Source organism: Cnephaeus nilssonii, assembly GCF_951640355.1.
Source record: "Cnephaeus nilssonii genome assembly, chromosome: 6".
NCBI classification, from domain to species: domain Eukaryota; kingdom Metazoa; phylum Chordata; class Mammalia; order Chiroptera; family Vespertilionidae; genus Cnephaeus; species Cnephaeus nilssonii.
This window is the reverse complement of record NC_137077.1, coordinates 99,187,696-99,205,906: the sequence shown is the minus strand read 5'-3', so window position 1 is coordinate 99,205,906 and position 18,211 is coordinate 99,187,696.

Genomic DNA, 18,211 nt, shown 5'->3' with positions numbered 1-18,211 from the left:
TTATATGCAACCTCTTCTCAAAGTTCTGCATCACCTGCTCGCGGGGGAGGGGGGGGTGTACAGAGGCCCAGTTGTATTATTTGTTTATAGCTCAAGAGCCTAGCACAGAGCCCTCCCTTCTGTCCATCTGGTGCTACCTAGTTCTTTCCTCATTGACCCTGCTGTTTCCCTCTTGGGACCTCCAAAAGACCTCAGCTGCTGCAAAGAATTGACTACATGCCACCCAGAGTTTTTTAGCCTATAGTGAATTTCAAACACCATTCCTCACGGAAACTAAAGTTCTATGACACAAAGACCTCTTTAGAAGAGCGGAATTGGAGATAGAAGTCCACAGGTGGCCAATCCCAGTTTTGTTTCATGTTGGCTGGGGGTGGACACAGGGCTGAGGGCCTTCACTGGCCGGTGGGAGCAGGCCTTTGAGCAGGGTCTTTCAGGCCACTGGGACCAACTCGACTGGAGTACCACAGGTCATGTCCCTGATAAGGTGCATCATTTCCCTCACTTTGTTTCAAGAGGAGAGATGGGGGTGGCATAGCAGTTTTGTCAAGCAAACAGAACAGTCACAGCCTGAGGCTGTTCTGCAGTTGGTTGAGGACCCCTGGGCTTGTTGAAGAGGGAAAGAGGGTCCCTGCTGACAGTGATAATGCCCTCCTTGGAAGCCACAGATGATGGAGCAGGGCTGTGACTTCCGGTGGGGAAGGAGTGATGCCCAGGAATCACAAGGCACCCCATACCCTGTTTCCCTGGTCACAGCAGCCCCACTGAACCTCCTACCCGAAGGTGTACAAACATGTACACATCACACATCTCATGCCATGTACACCACACATACATGCACGCTCCCTCACACATAACTGCCCAGCACCCCCTCTTCCCACTGCCCAGGCCTCCCTCGCCCCGGAAATCCCAGCAAAACCTCCTGAAAGCTTCCTGTTAACTCCCCTGGGGAACTCCCTGTGTGTCTCTCCTGTGTAGTAAAGTATTATTTTATCATGATCTGTTTATAGTTCTCCCATCAGATTGTGTGTTACTTGAGCACAAGAATGGTTTCTTTTTTCTTTTTTGTCTTGTTTTGGTGGGGGCATTTAGAGCCCAGGGAACTAGAAGGCAGACGGTTTTTGGTGACCACAAGATCTGCCCTCATCTATGCCAATCCTGACCAACCAATGGGAGAAAGCTCCGCCTCTCAGTCTCTAGCCAATCAGCAGGTGAGGTGTGCACATGCTCGGTCTCAGCCTTGCTGCTCCCTTTTCTGTGTGTAGCCAGGTTAGAAGGACCTCAGTCAAGGGTCATGCAATAGGTTGGTCTTGACCCAACTAGTGTCCAGAACTCAACCAGGTAGGCACCGCCAGTGTGGTGGGCATGATTCCAGTCACTTCCTCCTCAAGTAAATCCCCATGGCCTAGGACAGTGGTCGGCAAGCTCATTAGTCAACAGAGCCAAATATCAACAGTACAACGATTGAAATTTCTTTTGAGAGCCAAATTTTTTAAACTTAAACTTCTTCCAATGCCACTTCTTCAAAATAGACTCGCCCAGGCCGTGGTATTTTGTGGAAGAGCCACACTCAAGGGGCCAAAGAGCCGTATGTGGCTCATGAGCCGCAGTTTGCTGACCTCGGGCCTAGGAGGACCACACAGAGCAGGGGCAGAATGGCATGCTCTATCCCGCGTTTCTCAAACATCTCCCCCCATTCCACCTCCCTGCCAGCTCTCCTTGAATTTGCACTTTTCCCTCCAGCAAAGAATAATGAAAATGAATTTGCCAATTTCCTGAATGGGCATATTTTTGGCTGATTCAGACTCTTCTAGAGCTAGTATTAGTGGGAACTAAGTAAAACTGCAACAAAAAGAGGAACAAATGCCCTCTTATTCCCCAAGATGGAACTCCAAAGTACATTTTGAACATAAAAACCTATTTGAATGGTTCCTCTTGCCTTAAAACAAAACAACAAAAAAACCACAATAAAAGCTATATAAACATTGCAGTGTCATTAAGAGCAGCATGCTCCCATTTCTCAAGATTTTGCACTGCACAGCGTAGTGAAGGGAAGCAAGAGTACTTCGTGACTCCAGGATGTCAAGTTCTCAACAATCTGTGGTTCAATGTGTATCAATAAGAAAAAGAATAACAATGGGAGAAATTATAGATTGATTTTATTTCTCCCTTCTGTGCTGTGCCAGCACAGCCAGGGGTTCGGCGAGCCTGAGGGAGGGCCAGTAAAGGATGTAGAAAAGACAGACAAAGAGAATAAGCTGGGTCTAGGTGGATCTCCTGTGCCTGGCTAAGGCCACAGAGAAAGATCCAGACGGCAAGCTGATGCTTTATTTTACAGTCAGAGGTAAACAAGGTAGTGGTCAACATAGTTACAATGTTCTTGTGAGTTTCACTTGTTTTGGCAGCACTTGCTGCACCTCCCATAGCCCATTAGTTACGCAGGAAGGATCTAGGGCAGTGATGGGCAACCTTTTGAGCTTGGTGTGTCAAACTTCGCCAAAAAACTGAGCATAACTCAGGTAGTGTGCCACTTTGAGGAAAAAACATTATTTTGCAAATGTTTCATCCTCAGGAGCAGCAAATGTTTCATCCTCGGCATGCGGCCGCGTGTCATCAAAAATGGCTACGCGTGTCAGTGCTGACATGCGTGTCATAGGTTCGCCATCACTGTTATAGGGAGCATCGTAAGGTTGCTTAATTATGCTAAGAGGGCTGTGCCCTCTAAGCTGGGACCTGTTTGTGGCTTTGCCAACAGGTCAGTCCGAGGCTTAACCCTATAGCCGCTCCCTAAACCCTTCTCGTTCACATGATCTCACAGCATCTCATAAAGATAAGAACAAGGCCTCAAGTTTGGTTCTCAAGTTCAACCTAAGTTTGGAAGTTAAGATGGAAACTGTAATGCTTATTTTTAGAAGGGAGGGGAGGGAGAAAAAAAAAAAAAGAGTAAAGGGGTGGAGAGATAAGGCAGACAAAGTAAGCAGCACCAGCGAATATTAAATCTGGAAGTGACCCCTGGGGACAACTTGTCCAGAGGTTCTCAAGCCTTTTATTTGTCTGTTTATCTACATATCTATCATCATCTTAAGTAGCAGGCCCCACGCCCCACCTTTTTTCCCAGTGACATCTTAAGAAAAGCACAATATCCACTATCATTATAGAACAGTGGTAAAGTGGTGCTTGGAGAGCCCCCATGCCTTGGCCTTCCTCCCATCCTCCTCTGCCCAAGCACTCCAGGCCTCTCAATACACTGCCTGCAAAGTAGAAACATAACCCAACTCCTTAATAAGCTGATGAGGACACTAAGGAACAGAAGGGAACTAAGGGGAATTAATTCACTGGAGAAGAATTGGAAGTATTCTCCAAGATGATATTGGAAAGAACTAACAAAGATGGACCTAGAAACTTGGAAATTAAGTAAAGTGGGGAGAGGGGATAGTGGAAGTGATGGTGAAACAGTTGACCATGGCATGACCTTGAGCACTGTCACTGTGTGGGTTGCGCAGCGCATGGATCCAGAGGCTTGAGACCCTTCAGTTTCCCTATGTCCACTCCCTGCTCTTCACCTGCTGCTCTAATTACGGTGTCCCTCTTTTTTTTTTTTTTTTCCTTAAAGAGGAATGCACCACCAACACTTCAACGTCTTCAGTGTCTCAGGATCTTTTTTGTTCATCAGTTTATTTTGTTTGTTAGATTCCACATATAAGTGAGATCATGTGATACTTGTCTTTGTCTGGCTTATTTCACTTAGCATAATACTCTCTAGGTCCTTCCATGCTGTCTCAAGGAGTAAGAGATCCTTCTTCTTTATAGCTGCATAGTATTTCATGGTGTAAATGTACCACAGCTTTTTATCCACTCATTTACTATGGGTACTTAGGCTGTTTCCAGATCTTAGCTATTGTAGATAGTGCTGCTAGGAACATGGGGGTGCACATATTCTTTCTGATTGGTGTTTTGGGTTTCTTAGGATATATTCCTAGAAGTGGGATCACTGGGTCAAATGGCATTTCCACATTTAATTTTTTGGGGAAACTCTACACTGTCTGCATTCCCATCATCAGTGTACTCGGGCTCCTTTTTCTCCACATCCTCGTCATCACTTATTGTTTGTTGAGTTATTGATAATAGCCATTTTGCCAGGTGTGAGGTGGTACTTCATTGTTTTAATTTGCATCTTTGATGATTAGTGACGTTGAGCATTTTTTCATATGTCTCTTGTACATTTGTATGTCCTCTTTGAAGAAGTGTCTATTCAGATCTTCTGCCCATTATCAATTGGGTTGTCTGTCTTCCTTTTGTTGAGATGTATGAGTGCTTTTTATATTTTTGAAATTAATCCCTTATCAGATGTATCATTGGCAAATATGTTCTCCCATGCAGTGGGTTCCTTTTCATTTTGATGCTGATTTCTTTTGCTGTGCAGAAGCTTTATAGTTTGGTATAGTCCCATTTATTTATTTTTTCCCAGGAAATGATCAGTGAAAATTCTGCTCTGTGAGATGTCTGATATTTTGCTGCCTACATTTTCTTCTAGGGTTTTTATGATTTCACGAATTATATTTACGTCTTTTATCTATTTTGAGTTTATTTTGAGAATAAACTGGTGGTATAATTTCATTTTTACATGTATCTGTCCAATTTTTCCAACACCATTTATTGAACAGACTGTCTTTACTCCATTGTATATTCTTGCCTCCTTTGTTAAATATAAATTGAGCATAATGGCTTCGGTCAATTTCTGGGTTTTCTGTTCTGTTCCACTGATCTATAAGCCTGTTCTTGTGCCAGTGCCAGGCTGTTTTGAGTACAGTGGCTTTGTAGTCTAGCTTGATATTAGGTATTCTGATCCTTCCAACTTTGTTCTTTTTTTCTCAAGATTGCTGGGACTATTTGGAGTCTTTTTTGGTTCCATATAAATTTTTGTAGTATTTGTTCTAGATCTGTGAAATATGCCATTGGTATTTTGATAGGGATTGCATTGAATCTATATATTGCTTTAGGTCGTATGGACATTTTAATTATGTTAATTCTACCAATCCATGAACATGGTATATTCTTCAATTTGTTTACATCTTTTATAGTTTTTTTCAACATTCTGTAGTTTTCTAAATACTGTTTTTTACCTCCTTGGTTAAGTTTATTCCTAAATATCTTAAATTTTTTGTTACAATAGTAAATGGGATTTGTTTTTTAGTTCCTATTTCTGAGAGTTCATTATTAGTGTATAAAAATGCCATTAATTTCTGGGTGCTAATTTTGTATCCTGCTACATTGCTGAATTCATTTATTAAATCTAATAGTTTTTTGGTAGAATCTTTAGGGTTTTCTGTGTATAAAATCATGTCACTTGCAAATATTGATAATTTTACATCCTCCTTTCCAATTTGGATATATTTTATTTTTTCTTCTTGTTTGATCTCTGTACCTCCAGTAGCATAATATGCTAATTAGACTGGACAGCTGAACGACCTTCAGGACGTCCTTCTGGACAAAGCCAGGACTGCAATGGCTGAGGCAAGCCACCATGGTGGCGAGGGCTGAGCCCTTTGCATGAATTTCATGCATTGGGCCTCTAGTGTTGAATAAAAGTAGGGGAAGCGGATAACCCTGCCTTGTTCCTGATCTTAAGGGAAATTCTTTTATGTTAGCTTTCTGATCTTCATAAATGGCCTTTATTATGTTCAGTATGATCCCTCTATTCCCACTTGGCTGAGAAATGGTTTTATCAGAAATGGTTGTTGGGCCCTAGCTGGTTTGGCTGAGTGAATAGAGTGCCGGCCTGTGAACTGAAAGGTCCCAGGTTCGATTCAAGTCAAGGGCACATGCCTGGGATGCAGGCTTGATCCCCAGTAGCGGGTGTGCAGGAGGCAGTCAATCAATGATTCTCTCTCATCACTGATGTTTCTATCTCTCTCTTCCTTTCCCTTCATCGCTGAAATCAGTAAAAATATATTTAAAAATAATGGTTGTTGGATTTTGTTGAATGCTATTTCTGCATCTATTGATATGATCATGTGATTCTTGTCTTTCGATTTGTTTATGTGATGTGTCACATTTATTGATTTGTGAATATTGTACCAGGCTTACATCTCTGGTCATGATTTATGATCTTTTTAATATATTGCTGGCTCCAATTTGCTAATATTTTGTTGAGGGTTTTATCATTTAGTTCATCATTTAGTAATTCTCTTTCTTTGGTAGTGTCTTTATCTGGTTTTAGAATTAGGATAATGCTGGCTCTCAAAAAAAAGCTTACAAGTGTCCCTTCCTCTTGGATATTTTTGAATAGTTTGAAGAGTATAGGTGTTAGTTCTTTGAATGTTTTGTAAAACTCCCATGTGAAGTCGTCTGGACTCAGACTTTTATTTGCTGAGAGCTTTTTGATTACTGCTTCTATTTCACCAATTGTTATTGGCCCATTCAGGTTTTCTGATTTTTCCTGATGCAGTTTTTGGAGATTGTATTTTTCTAGGAATTTGTCCATTTCATCCACATAGTCCAGCTTGTTGGCATATAGTTGTCCACAGTATTTTCTTACAATTCTTTGCATTTCTGTGGTGTCAGTGGTTACTTCTCCGCTTTCATTTCTGATTTTATTTATCTGGGTCCTCTCTCTTTGTTTCTTGATGAGTCTGGCTAATGGTTTATCAATTTTGTTTAACCTTTCAAAGAACCAGTTCTTGGTTTCACTGATTTTATATACTGTTTTTTTAGTCTCTATGTCATTTATTTCTACTCTAGTCTTTATTACTAGAGGCCCAGTGCATGAAATTCATGCACTTGTAGGGGAGAGGGATCCCTCAGCCCAGCCTACTCCCTCTTGCTGCTGTGGAGGCAGGAGAGGCTCCTGCCACTGCCATTGCGCTCGCCAGCCATGAGCCTGGCTTCTGGCTGAGCAGCGCTCCCCCTGGGTTGAGCATCTGCCCCTGGTGGTCAGTGTGTGTTATAGCAACTGGCTGTTCCACTGTCGGGCCAAAACTGGCTCTCCGACATCCCTCGAGGAGTCCCAGATTGCGAGAGGGCGCAGGCCAGGCGGAGGGACACTACCAGTGCATGATTGGGGTTGGGGAGGGATGTGGGAGGTTGGCCAGCCAGGAAGGGACCACAGGAGGGCTCCAGGGCATGTCCAACCCATCTCGCTCAGTCCCGATCGGCCGGACCCCAGCAGCAAGCTAACCTACCGGTCAGAGCATCTGCCCCCTGATGGTATTGCATGTCATAGCAACTGGTTGACCAGTCAACTGTCTGCCCCCTGGTAGTCAGTGCACATCATAGCAAGCAGTTGAGTGGCTTTAGCATATCATTAGCATATTACAATTAGCTTTGATTGGTTGAACAGCCAACTGGACAACTGGACACTTAGCATATTAGGCTTTTATTATATAGGATTTCCTTCATTCTACTTACTCTGGGCTTTTTTCTTTCTAGTCCTTTAAGTTGTAGGGTTAAATAGTTTGTTGTTAATTTTTCTTATTGTTTTGTTTTTTTTTTTTTTGTTTGTTTGTTTGTTTTTTTTTTTTGAGGTAGGCCTGTAGTTCTATAAACTTCCCTCTCAGGACTGCTTTTCTATGTCCCAGAGATTTGGGGGTTTTGTGTGTTCATTTTCATTTGTTTTCAGGAAGTTTATTATTTCTTTCTTCATCTGTTGATAATCTCCTTGTTATTTAATAACATACTATTTAGCATATAGTGACCTTTGTTTTATCTTGTGATGGAGTTCATTTTGAAGACTATTTTGTCAAATATGAGTATTGCTACTCTGGCTATATTTTCTTTTAAATTTTTAAAAATATATTTTATTGATTTTTTACAGAGAGGAAGGGAGAGGAAGAGAGAGTTAGAAACATCGATAAGAGAGAAACATCAATCAGCTGCCTCCTGCACACTCCCTACTGGGGATGTGCCCACAACCAAAGTACAAGCCCTTGACTGGAATCGAACCTGGGACCCTTGAGTCTGCAGGCTGACACTCTATCCACTGAGCCAAACTGGTTAGGGCTCTTTTAATTTTTTATGGAAAAATTTTTTCCATCCTTGCACTCTCATCCTTTGTGTGTCTTTTGTTCTAAGGTGGGTCTCTTGTAGACAGCATATAGTTGGGTCATGCTTTTGTATTCATTCAATTATTCTATGTCTTTTGATTGGAGCAGTTAATCCATTTACATTTAAGTTTATTATTGAGAGGAACTTATTTGTTGTCATTTTAAATTCTGTATGCCTAGATGTCTCTGTCTGTTTCTTCTTCTCATTAAAGCAGTCTCTAGAGCACTTGTTGTAATTCTGGCTTGGGGGTGATGTACTCCTTTAGGCTTTATTTATTTATTTATTTATTTATTTATTTATTTATTTATTGTCTGGGAAGCTCTTTATTTGACCGTCTATTCTGAATGAAAGCCTTGCTAGATATAGTAATCTTGGTTTCAGATCCTTGCTTTCCATTATCTTGAGTACTTCATGCCATTTCCTTCTGGCCTGTAGAGTTTCTGATGAGTAATCGGGTGTCAGCCTTATGGAAGCTTCTTTGTAGATAACATTTTGCTTTTCTCTTGCTGCCTTTAAGATTCTCTTTTTGTCTTTAATTTTTGGCATTTTAATTATGATGTGTCTGGGTGTGGTCCTGTTTTGGTTCTTCTTGCTTGTGCTCCTGAACTTGTGTGGCTTTTTCCTTTACCAGGTTAGGGAAGTTTTCTGCCATTATTTCTTCAAACATGTTCTCTATCCCTTTCTCCCTTTCTGACCCTTCTGGCACACCTGCTAGTCAAATATTGTTACATTTTACATTGTCCCACAGCTCTCTTAAGCTGTCCTCCTGTTTGTAAATTGTTTTTCTTTTTGGTTCTCTGATTGAGTGATTTTTTTCAATCCTGTCTTCTAATTCACTGATTTGATCCTCAGCTTTCCTATTCTGCAGTGTATTCCGTTCAATGTGCTCATTATTTGTACTATGTCATTCTTTATTGCTGTTTTCATAGTTACTATATCTTTTTTCATGCTGTTGAGCATCTTTACCATCATTATTCTGAACTCTATATCATCTAAATTTCTTATCTCCATTTCATTGATCTCTTTTTCTGGAGAATTCTCTTGTTCTTTCGTTTGGGGGTTGTTTCTTTGTCTCCTCATTTTGGCTGCCTGTTTGAGTTTGTGACTATGTATTAGGTAGATCTGCTATACCTCTCAATCTCTAGTACAGGACAGTGTCAAATGCTGTTTCTGTCTAATTAGATCAGGCAAAGACTCAAAGCCTCTAGAGACCTCCTCTGACTACACACTGATATGATTCTGTCTTCAATTGCCCTTAGACAATTGTCCACAGGTGTGACACGAGTTTTGTTTTGTTTTTTTTCAACAGGGTGGGGCAATTGCTTCTGCCTGGAACCTAATTGTTATTCTCAATCTCTTACTGGGCCACAGAAACTCCGCACCATAGGGCAAGATGTTTTCCAATAGGATGGGTCAACTTTCTTCCCCCCAGGCAAAGCTGCTTGTCTATCAAATGTCTGCATGAGAAAGATGACCTCCATAGCATGAAGGAATGACTCAGCACAGGAAACCAGGGAGTCTGCCTTCTGAGCTCTAACCTCAGAGCCCTAGATCCTGGTTTCTGCTAGCACAGCTCCAGTCTACTCTGTCCTCACTCTGCCAGAGCACAAGGTGGGTGGCTTCACTGGGAATTTTGTGCATTGGCCCTTTAAGAGGGTGCCTAAATTTCCAGCCCTCTCTCCCTGTCAGACATCAACCCTGCTACTTTTCACAGATGTTATGTGGGTACCCTTCTCAGTTCTGATGCTCTCTGCTGGGGGCCCAGCTTGGGGATTAGACCCCAGAGTTCCCCAGTGACAACTTGCCATAGCTGAGATATCTCTCTGGAACTTCAGTTGCTGTCTTTGGGAGCCTGGCCTACCATTTTGCACCTCTGCCCATCTATGGTCTCTATGCAGTCTCCACTTTTCGTCCTCAGTTATCAGGGTTCTCTCCAGCCAGTCTTCTGTGATTATTCCGAGTCTAGGTGATTTTGAGAATACATTTATTAAAGCTGGGGATAGTGAAACATGGAAGGGTTTAGGGTAGAAGAAGCAACAGGAGACTAGGTGGGGTGGCATTGGCTCCCTAGAAACATTATAGGAAAGAAGTGAGCCAAGTGGGTCTGCTGTCAGCTCCTGGGAGAGTCAGAAAAAAAGGGAACCTTGGAGGTAGGTTCAGGGGGTTAGACCAGGAGGAGCTGCCACTGCCCATTGTGGGAACCCTTGGAGTTTAGGAGATGCATGCCTGTGGGGGAAGGGAAAAGCTGGGATCTTTGTTTTGAGGATTTTAAAGGCTGGGAGTTTAGGAGAAGTCTTAGGGGAGGATCTCAATAGAATATTCATTGGCTTTTCCAGGTGTATCCTTTCAGGGTCGTGGTCTCTACTGATTGGCCTGCACCAGGGCAGGGGGTCATTAGTCATTGCAGTTGGTCCTAGAGTCACCTGCCTGGTTTTGCTGTTTTTCTGGGCCTGGAGCTGAAATACAACTGAGGCCTAGAGGTTATCTCTAGGGAGGAAATGTCAGGCATGACCAGTGATATGCTAGAGGAGGAAAGGCCATGCTGGGGGGCCAGGTCTGGTGCCAGTTTTGACCATTGCTATTGCCCCCTGGTGACTGTCTGTATCTGGCTGTGAATTGCTGGACCAGTTTGTTCAGCTATCTGTCACAGTTCCCAATTCCACTTGCCAAGGAATTCTAACTTCTCACTATCCTTCCTCAGATTCAATTCTCAGTCCTGTACTCAGCCAGAGCACCGGCCTGGGTCTCAGGATTCACATGGTCATCCTGGAGGTCCTGGGGGAACGGTGTGCCTCCAGTTTGGATGCCAGCAACAGGCAGTCTGGCACCCAACAGTGGCCCTACTCTCTGTCACAGCCAGGCCTCGGGAGGCCTTTTATTGCTTCTCAAACATCAACCAGGCTACAGGCTGGAGCTGGGGGCCAGGTGAGCAGCCCACATGGCTGTCAGGCAGGGGTGAAAAGAGTCTGGGCATGGCCACGTGGAACCTGGTCCTGGTCCCAGCTCTGTACCTCATGCTAAAAATCAGCTCAATGGCTCCCACATATTGGACACCTATTGTGCCCCTGACATGTCACATCCATTTTCCCCGTTCTTCATAACATGCAGAACCTAAGGCTCTCAGAGTAATGACCTCTCCATGGCTACAGAGAAAAAGTAGGATTCAAGGAGTATGGGGCTAGGATTCTAAGGGCGAAGCTCACGTTGCCCTGAGAGGAGCCTCTGTTTCCCATGTGCCACAAACACTGCTTGAGCCGCTGGGGCTGGAAAGGGACCAGTTCCGGAGGAAAGTCAGGGAGCAGGCTGCAGCTTGGCCTCATGCTCTGGACATGTCTCTCTCAGGATGCGAAGTTCTCCTTTTCTTTCGAGTCAGTGAAGACGCTCAAGGGCCTCCGGGAGCTCCAGGAGCCCAGCACTGGGAACCGAAGGCAGTATGATGAAGCCGAAGGCAGTCTGAAGGCAGTTTGTGGTTCCTGCCCTCTGTAGCTCTACTAAGTTTCCTGCAGAACTCAAGGCTGTCTGCAAGGAGCCCAACGCCAATAAGATCCTCTGGAGGCTGGGTGAGTAGCCGCCTCTCTGATGGGTGGGGCTTGGGAATTCCCTGACTGGTGACACTTGAGGGAGAGAAGTGTTCTGATTGGTGGGATTCAGAGGCAGGGCTCTGCTCTGATTGGTGAGACTAGGGGACTCTGCTCTAATTGGTGGGTCATATGAAGCCCTCTGCTGTAATTAGTTCTTAGTTGTAATTGGCAAGACTTGCTTAAGGAAGGTCTGAACTCTGATTGATGCAGAGATAGCACTGTGTCACGGTTCATCAGTCTTAGCTTTAGTTCATTTCTGGGTAGAAACTCTGTTCTGATTGGCTAGCTTGAGTGGTACCTGTGTCCTGGTTTGAGTCCAACTGGTCATAGAGGACAGGCCTGGGTTTCTCCTGGGAGCTGGGTGGCAGATGTCCCAGCTCTGGTTCAAGGGAGTGTGGGGCTTTGGGGAAGAGAAGCTGGCGCTCACGGGGCCACATCTCTCCTGTCCAGAGGCCATCGCTGAGGACCCCAGCTTATGTGAGATCTGTGCCTACCCTGCCTGTACTGGATGGTAGGACAGCAGGGGCTCGCTGTTTTCTGTCCCTCTCCCCGCAAAATGCTCCCACTCCTGGCAGTTTAATCTACCCTGCCCCCAGTGGAGGACTGAGGAGAGAGCAGCTTGGGGAGACCCAGCCCCTGACCCTATCAGAGCTGCCAGCTTCTGGCTGCTTCTCCAACCTGCCTCTAACAAACCAGATTCCAGAGTACTCCTGGTATTGATTTCATTCATTCTCATCTCTCAGTCTACACATCACCCAGCGTCATGAATGCCTACCAGCCCTTGCAAGTTCAGGGCCTTGTCTACTAAATGCAAGGACCCCAGTCTCCCTGAACCCAGGGACCTGACTCTCCAGACCGTCGGTGGAGGAGGTGGAACATCTGCTTTTCTTTCACGTGTCCTGGAGTCACCAAAGTCACTAAGCCACATATAAGCACAGGGTCACAGGGGTCTATGACACTGGCCTCGAGCTCTAGAGTACTCAAGGTGCCTCAGGATCTGGTTCCCACTGACCACTTCAGCATTGCTTCTTGCCATCCCCTCCACTCCCCCATCCACATCCCAAGTAACAGCTCTCAGCATTTCCTCTGCCCCTCTCACCTCTGCATGGCTCCTCTCCCCACACCTCTGGCTAGGTCCACTCCCCACTCAGGCACCAGGGCCTCTCCTCAAGAACCTTTCCCATCCTCCCAGGAAGGGTCTTCACGCTCCCACTCTGTCCTTGGGGCTCCCTGGGCACCTTGATCACTCACACCCCTTGCACGGTTCTGGCCACGCTGAAATATAATGGCTTCTATGCCTGGGGAAGTCTCTCTGCCCCCCAGAGTGGGTGAGGCCCAACACATGGATGATTGCATGAGAATGTAATAGAACAGGGGAAAGCAAGAGGAAGTCGGTTCCAGTCCCAGGTCTTCCATGTGCTGTGTGATGTTAAAAAAGTAGCTTTTCGCCCGGCTGGTGTGGCTCAGTGGTTGAGCGTCCACCTAGGAACCAGGAGGTCAGGGTTCGATTCCCGGTCAAGGGCACATGCCCGGGTTGTGGGCTCGATCCCCAGTGGGGGGCGTGCAGGAGGCAGCTGATCTGATTCTCTCTCATCGTGGATGTTTCTCTCTCTCTCTCCCTCTCCCGTCCTCTTTGAAATCAATAAAAATATATATATATAAAAAAAGTAGCTTTTCCTCTCTGTGTATTAGTCTCCTCCTCTGTAAAACTGGGATAGTAATAGCACCTGCCTCCCAGGCTAGGGGGAATGCTGCATGCAAATGTGTGTGTGTGTGTGTGTGTGTGTGTGTGTGTGTGTGTGTGATGTACATAAAGTTCAGGCTATATGCAAACATAACAGAATTCAATAAACAGTAGAAACAAATAAACAAAAGCAAGTGGAACCAGGGTCAAGCTGAGAATGGTTCAGGCATGGGTGAGGAGGTGAGGCAAGGAAGGAGGTAGAGGGAAGGAGGAAAGAGGAGGGTCCTTCTTGGGTCCTTCTTGGGGAGAGAGGTGGAGGGGAATTGGGTGACTCAAGTAGGATTGCCTGGGCTGCAGAATTCAGAGGATGATGTCCTAGAAGTCAGGGAAGGCTGTGTGAAGGGGAGGGGAGGCAGGCATTTGCATTAGCCCTTGGGATTTGGATTGGGATGGAAGGAATTTCAAACCTGTGTGGAGATAGGGGGCAGAGGGCATTCCAGAAGGTGGGGTTGGTGCACACACACAGAGAAGCAGGAAGGTCCAAGGCACTGGAACGGTTCAGCTGGTGAAACTGAGGGTCTTGATTTAATGTACTAGTATGATTTCTATTGACAATGTAGCCCAGCACTCTTTTTTTTTTTTTTTTAAATTCTATTCAATTTCTTCACAGCTTGGCCTATAAGCCTAGTCCTTCCCTTACTAGTCATTCATTAACCCCCTGAGGCGGCCAGAAATAATGGCTATGCCTTCACTAAAGGTATGGGTTTCTGTTAAGCTAAGGATAATACCTTTTTTAAAATATTTTTTTTATTGATTTCAGCGAGGAAAAGAGAGGGAGGGAGAGATAGAAACATCAATGATGAGAGAGAATCATCAATTGGCTGCCTCTTGCACACCCCCCACTGGGGAATCAAGCCCGCAACAGAGCATGTGCCCTGATCTGGAATCAAACCATGACCTCCTGGTTCATGGATCGATGCTCAACCACTGAGCCACATGGGCCGGGCTAAAGATAATCTCTTGACCTAAGTTTCAGCTGCTGTGCCCTAAGGCAGAATGACCCCATGGCTACTTTCCTGTGAAACTAGACAGAGGGATGCCAGAGTAGACCTAAGGTTGCCTGCATGACCCCGAACCCCTAACCTACAGTGTCTTGTGATTTGCCCCTATATAATCTGTAACCTACACGCCATCGGGGAGTTTGGGCTTCTAAGCATTAGCTTCCCGTTCTTCAGGGTGACACCATTCATAATAAAATAGCCAATATTTCTCCACTACAATTCTCAGTGTTCAGTGTTGGGCTCTGCTAGCGCTGGGTGGGCAAACTCTCTCTCTATTCAATAACATGGATAAGGTGGCCCAGGAGGCACATGGGCTGAGTTTGAGCCTGAGTGTGTCATAAGTCTTCCCTCTCTGAGACTCGGTTACCTCAACCACAAATGGGGATGATAACAGATCCTGCCTTCCAGGGTTGCAGGGGCATTTGATGGGCCATTTAATGTTGCCACTCTGGAGCCTGCTCTCTGGGTGCGAGTCCTGGCTCTGCCTGTTACCAGCTACGAGACTTTGGGCAGGTCACTTAGCCTGTTTCCTCAGTTTCTACTGTAAACTGGATGACGAAATGGGAAGAGAGAGGAGAGATTCCACTTTTTAGAACTTTAAGAAATGAGTTGTTTGAAAGCCTTTATTTTTACCCCTAAATAAAATGTGGTTGCGTGAAGATTAAATGAAGTGATACAGGAAAAGCTGTTCAAGCTCTATCAGCCAGGCCCATAGTGAGCACTTTGTCGATGCTGCTATTATTGTTGTTGCTGTTATTATTTCCATGTGGATGGCTCAGCCTTGTGCCTGGCACATAGAAGATGCTTGGTCAGTGGCAGTTTCCTTCACTGTCTCCTCCCAGGCAGGTGGGAAGCCAGAATAGCTGAAGGGACTGGTAGAGAAGAGGCCACATGGCTCATGAGCTTGGTTTGGACTTGAGAGGTGGTACTGGGGAGCCACAGAAGAGTAAGGTGGTGGGTATGAAAAGCAGGGCAAGGAGGAAGCTCTGGCTTGGTCTGAGGTAGTGTGCTAAATGCCCACCTTGAGCGATGGTAGGGATGAGAGTGGCCCAGAGGAACGCAGGAGGCATTGCTAGGGCCCCAGCCAATCTGGCCTGCGGGGGAGGAAGAGAAAAGCGCTGGAGCTCTGGGGTTTGTGGCCTGGCAGACTGGGAGACTGCAGGACTCAGGAGCACAAGTGGAGAGTCAGAAGGAGTAGCTGGTCTGGGGAAATTCATTCAGGCTTTGGGGCGGCTGGAATTGAGTTCAGAGAGCCCAGCCCCTTTGTACCTGGCTTTCTTCATCTCTACTCCCTCAGGCAGAGGATGCTGTGGAAAGACCCTGCTCCAGGGAATTCCCAGCACAGCTCTGGCCTTGAGTTAAGGCACTGAAGGCCACTTTAAGGGAGAATGTAGTGGCACAGGATCTGGGGGCCCCGTGTCCCCGTGTCACAAGGAGACACAGCATGGTATTTCAGAGCACGGATTCTGGCCCAGACTTTGTGGGAAGAATCCTGCTTTACCACTTTGCTGAGCCCGGACTGGTCATCTCTACCTGAGTGTCCTTCTTCATAGAGTGGAGAATCTAATCATAATAGTACCTGTTGTGAGGCTTTAGTGAATTAATATGTGCAAAGGGTTTAGAATAGTGCCTAGGGTGTAGCAAATGCTCAATAAACAATGGCTATTGTTATTAATATTCTCCAGGGCCAAACGATGGAAAGAGGGAGGAAATATCTTCCAACTGGGGCCATTTTCTCAGGTCAGCCTGACGATGGGCATGGGAGGGGCCACCACGTGATCCTTCCCTCTATCCACTCCTGTCCCAACTAAGAAAGGAAACTCCCCTCTCCTCCTTCCCTCACCCCCATCAGGAGCGCAGAGCTCTGGCCATGTAGCTAGGCCAGGCCTTGAGCTCAGCTTGGGGTACGTGGGTCTGAGTGCTCTGTGGACCTTCGGCACCTTATTTCCCACCTTGAGCTCACTCCCTTCTATACCAAATAGGGTGTAGTGAACTGACTCCTTGGGTATTGGAAACCTGGGGAACTCCTAACTCTAGTCCACACTTTGTCCTCAACCCACCCAACTCCCAAGAAGCTCTTCCCATGGCTCCTGGGGATGAAAAAATGGAAGTTGACTCTACTTGTGGGTGGAGAATCTTTATTCAGTGGCAGGGCTGCCTAAGGGGCCAAACTCTCCTCCACCTGCTAGTCACACTGCTCTGTGCCAAAGCCAGAGGATTTGGCCCTGGGAGGGTGGCAGTGACCGGGGTGGCCAGGACATCGCCAGAGCTTGGTTAGGGGCTGCGAAGGCAGTGGTTTGGCGGGGCAAGGTGCCCAGGGTTGGCTCAGGATATCCAGGGCCATCTCAGAGTCAGCAGGTACAGGCAACATTCACACACAGCTCACAGTTGTTGGTAGTGATGGTCTCTGGGCAGGGGGAGAAAATCGGTCAGCTGAACATGAATCTGAAACATCTGTGGTCCAGGGAGCTGATGGCCAGGTGGCTAGAGAAGGCCTGCTTAGAGGGCCAGCATCTTTCTCACAGATGAAGAGCATGGCATTTTAGAAATGGAGTGAGCATCTTGGCTTAAGTCCCAGACCCTTTCCTTCCTCACAGAGCCTGGGTAGGTCACTTAAACTCTGTGCCTGGGTTTCATGTCTCCTGAATGGACAGTAACAGCCTGACAGGATGGTTGTGAGGAGAGGATGCAGGCACAGGACTGCTAAGGACCTGGCACTGAGTAGCTGCTCAGTAAATGGTAGCTAGTCACTATATGCTCCTGGCCAGCTCTGCTTCATCCTTTACCTTTCATCTTAGATGTCACCTCTTAGAAGCTTTTCAGACTCTTCATGCCACCCCAGACATGACTCACCTCTCCTCGTGTCCCACTGTGCTCCCCCTCATCACTGCATTGCAGTCAGTGCTCACGGGTCTCTTTCCCTGGGCCCTTCCCTCCGATCTGGGAAGTCTTTGATGTAGGATGACCAACTGGTCCAGGTTGTTGGGAATTGAGGAGCTTCCTCATGCCCGGCTTTTGGTGCCCAAACTGGGGAGGAGAGGTTGCGTATCTTGGATTGCCCTGTCCTTAGCCACTGGGTACTTAATAGAAATAACATGAGGTGGAGGAACCTGAACCTGACCTGGGGTGTGGGAAGGAAGGAATAAGGGCAGGAAGTTCCACAGGGATGGGGACACTCACTCAAGGCTGTGAAGATGCTGGTGGCCTCCCTGGAGGTGCAGATGGGCGGGAGGTGCAGTGGCAGGGCCAGGTGTTAGCATGGGACGGGCAGGAGGCTCTGGGCCTGCAGGCGGGGGCTGAGCACCCACTGCCTCTCCTGGTCTCTCATTTCTTCATGGATTCCAGCTGGACCTGGAAGCCCTCGTACTGCCGGGAGGTGGGGAGAAGATGGGAGGGCATCAAAACCTAGACTGGCAGACCAGGGCTCATCAGACTCCGCAAAGCCTTTCCGGTTCTCAGGGAAAGTGCAAGGTGGTATCTGACACTTTACACCCCGGTGCCGCAGGCCCCAGTCACTGCTAGATGAGGCCACAGTGAGGCCACTGTGGTTCAAGACATGGGCTTTGGACCCCCGTTCAAATCTCAGCTCTTCCTGACCAGGTGCCTGTCTCTTCCCCAGTCTGAGCCTCATCTGACAAATGGAGGTAATCATGTCCCCTCTTCCCTGGTGCCTGGTATCCAGGGCACACTCCGTAGCTGGGTGACCTCCCCTGAACCGACATGCCAAAATGATGGCAACCCCAAGCTGGCCAGCTGTATGGCCAGGCTGCCTGGGGAGGTGGAGGCTCTCTCTGCAGGACCTCCCTTATTCTTCTCATGGAGGCCCTACCCACTAGGAGTGGGAG